This window comes from Chinchilla lanigera, unplaced genomic scaffold (assembly GCF_000276665.1).
Source record: "Chinchilla lanigera isolate Chin_1 unplaced genomic scaffold, ChiLan1.0 scaffold00021, whole genome shotgun sequence".
NCBI lineage: Eukaryota > Metazoa > Chordata > Mammalia > Rodentia > Chinchillidae > Chinchilla > Chinchilla lanigera.
Window position 1 is genome coordinate 21452849 of NW_004955422.1, and position 3956 is coordinate 21456804.

Consider the following 3956-nt stretch of genomic DNA (forward strand, 5'->3'; position numbering starts at 1 on the left):
TGGGTGTAGCACTCACACCCATAATCCCAGCATTATGATCAATCATAAACTCTAGAAACTTGCACCCATGACTGCATGAGGCTTTGGTGGGGGGCATCCAGACACAAACAATAACAAATGTCACAGGCTCTTGGACTCCAGTTGGACTCGTGGAGGGATTGTTATAAGGGCTCTAGGTCTTCAGCTGGACTCATGCAGGACATTATCATGGGATCATTAGTGTGGACAGATTCCCTGTGTGGACAGATTTCCTGTACTCTTTGCATATGACTCTTTGGGTGACTATAAAATAATCTTATAAATTATGTGTCCTGTATTGTTCCCTTGTAAACCCCAACTATAACACTTAGCATATGTAAAACACAAGCGTAAATTGCTTTCCTGATAGCTGTTTTCCCGTTAAAGGGAAACAGTTGTTGCAAGCTGCTTCAACCCAAACTTTTGGAGGAAGAGGCAGTCTCCAATCAAGAAGTTTTCAAGTTAAACTGGCAAGTTGGAGAAAAACTGGGGCTGCTAACTTAATAGCAGAGAGAGAAAAGTCCAAACCTGTAGCTCAACCCTTAATGAAGGCTTTAAGAAAGGGCTCTAACAGCATCACCTCTGGTCACTGTGAGACAGAGGATACCAGATCACTGAAAGAGTGCAGGTGGGATGATAGCTGAGTGGAGATTTTTCTGCTGGATACCCCGCTGGGCTGTTGGGACTCAGCTTCCACTGAGGAACCTTTGGGGATGTGCCAGAGAGTTGCCCTGGGCATCAGCTCTGAGTTCACACAACTGAGTCCATCACAACTCAGTTCATCACCACTGGTCCATACAACTAGAGCTCTGTCTCCAGAACAGAATCTAGCTAACTAGCTGGCAGAGTAAGCACTGTCTGTTAAAGTTCTATAAGGAACATATAAAGGCCTGAGCTGTCTTTATTTAAGATACTTCCCTGTTTTCAGCCTTGACAAATACTCATTTTCTATGTGCTCATTTAAAAATTCTTTGTTGGAGGAGATTGGGGCAGTTTAGAGATATTTCTTTCTCTAATCTTACATCCACCCAAAGGAAAATATGAAGTGGCAGGAAAGATCAGAGATGAGATCAGGAAAGAGCCATAATTGCCTCCTCACCAGAAGATCAGACTAGAAAGGAAACTGAGGCAGAACAGGCTTAACATTTTCTCTAGAGTGCAGAGAATTGGGGCAGAATGTCTCAGTGAAGCCTGTCACTCAAGTCTTAAGAATAGTCATCAACCTATTGGAAGGGTTCCTGTGATTTAGTAATAGGTGTGTGTATTTTCTAAATATAAACTTTTGCAGTATTTTCTAAATTTACCCTGTAGCTACTATTAAGGTCCACTAGATGGCACTCTAATAATATTACTTTTGCTTAGTAAACCACAGCCGTCAATAAACTAGTCTAAATGTACATATAAACCCAGTGTGGTGGTTGTACGCCTGTAATCCCAGCACTGAGGAGGCTGAGGCAGGAGGATTGTTGTGAGTTTGAGGCCAGCCTGGGCTACATAATGAGTTTTTTTTTTTTTTTTTTTTTTTTTCAGGAATCAAACTCAGGACCTTGCGCTTGCCAGGCAGGTGCTTGTTCCACTGAGCTATATCCCCGGCCCTACATAATGAATTTAAGGCCACTGTGAACTACACAGCAAGACTTTGTCTCAAAAAAAAATCTGTAAAATATGAATATAAGACCTTAACTACAAAATTAAAAGTCTCATCAAAGAAATATGATCTTTCTATGTTCTCAGCTTAAATTTATCATCATTTTAACAAAAGACAAGAGACAAAAAAATGACAAAGAAAATGCTTAAAATTCAAGACATAAGCAATTACAAAAACAAGGGTGACAATTTTATTTTTTTTTTATTTTTTATTTTTGGTTTTTTTGTCCGGTACCGGGAACTGAACTCATGACCTTGCGCTTGTCAGGCAGGCGCTTTGCCGCTGAGCTAAATCCCCAGCCCCAAGGGTGACAATTTTAATTACCTAAGTGAGTTGTAATCCAGAGTTTATGAAACAAATAAACTCTTATCTCTGTCCACTTATCTCACTGGGGCCTCCAAAACTATACAGGGCTGATATCAGAACCTCCAAATATAAGATAAGGAAAATATTGTAACTCTCAACCTATTAGATGACTGATATGCCAAATTTATGTTCTCTAAAACTGAAGAATGAATTCTAGGAACATCAAAGGTGAACAGTAGGAAATACTTATTGAGGGATAGGAAGCTCTTGCCTCAGAGGGACAAGAGGGGGCCCCTGGAAAGTTGGCTGCCTGAGGACCCCATGTCTCAGAGGAAGTTTTATAGAGCACAAGCACATGGGTGCAATGTGGGTTACAGCTATGATCAACCAATAAGATTATAAGTATAGCTGCTTGGGTAATACTGAGCCAGTGGGGAAGCAAGTCACATAGTGATTTTCCGCCATGGAAAGATCAAAGAACTTCTCAGGTAGGTGATGGGTCTTGGTTGCCTGCTGGGGTGACTGATGTCTATCCAGACTTCATTAGGTGAGGTGTGATCACTGATCTCATCCCTTGGGGATTATGTAGGCCTGGTCCTTGTGTTCTTATCTTGAGGCCTGACCTGCAAATGATGCGTCTCTGGCCACAGTTGTAGTGTGCTTTCACCTTTTGTCTTGACTCTCTGGAGGGCACAGTCCTACCTGACTGCCTATAATATTTCTACCTAACTTAGCTGTCTATAACAATCTCACCAGAGACTACCTTCATACACATCCAGAAATAATGCTTAATCTTTTCACACCGAGGCCCATTCAAGTGGAAACATAAAATTAACCATCACAGCTGCTATGAACATTTGTGTACAGAGTTTTGTGTGACAGAGGGCTTGTTTCAGATTTTGGTTATTTTCTCTTCCTTAGCTAGTTTGTTGGTATATGCATGTTTCATTATTACTTATTATATTTATTACTTATGCTGTCAATATTATGTACTGATATATAAAGTTTAGTGAAACTAATTTAAAAGTATACATAGTCTAATATACTCCTGGGAGACTCTAAGAAATTGTTAACTTTGCTTTTGGGAAAGGAATTAGATGGTTAGGGGGAGGGGTGGGGAGCATCTAGGCTGAACTCCTGGGGTCTGGCCAAGCCCTCGGTTGCCTGCTCAAGAGGTGCAGTGAGGGGTAAAGAAAGACAAAGAGAAATTTGCAGGTTCAGGCGGACTGGGAGGTCAGGGCTTCAGATTGGGCAAAAACCAAGACCTGTCTGGTTAACTTGTTTTTATTTAGCAAGGTAAAAGAAGTCATAGGAGTTTGGGACAATTTCTTGGAATAGTGAAAGTGGTCAAAGCAATCTAGTAACAAAGCATCCCCAAAGAATAGGAGCAGGTTAATAGAGAACCTGTTTTTCTCTCTCTCTAGCAAGACTTTTGCTTCTGCTATATTCTTTCAAAGAGCCACGGCATCCCCAGATATTATCTTGCTCTGTGAACGTTCTGGTTCTTTGGTTCTTCCTGCTGTGACTGGGACAAGCAGAGCTTCTGCATAGCTCCCAGCCCACAGGGCAAATCATGCACTGGCCTCAGACCCCTGAACCCCCTTTGTTTCAGATTCTGGTGCCCCAAATGGAATGTTTCCAATTATATAATAATAATAATAATAATAATAATAATAATAAATATATATATTATATATATATATTCCAGCCTATTGCTTTAATGCTCACCAGCAGGCTTCTCTGATCAGGAATGCTTTGGCCCCTTTTCCTGCTCAGCAGCCTCAAGGGCGGAGGGGACCGGGCAGGGTTCTTGTTCACTCATCTTGGTTTGCTGACTCCTCTCATGTGGTTCCTGGCCATGACACAGAGCAGCTTGGATTAGAGGAAAAGCTCCAAGCTCCAGGATGAAAACCACTGTGATTCGTCCTCCTCTGCTCCCCGGAATCCAGTAAGTCACCACGCAGGCCCCACGAGACCTCCAAGG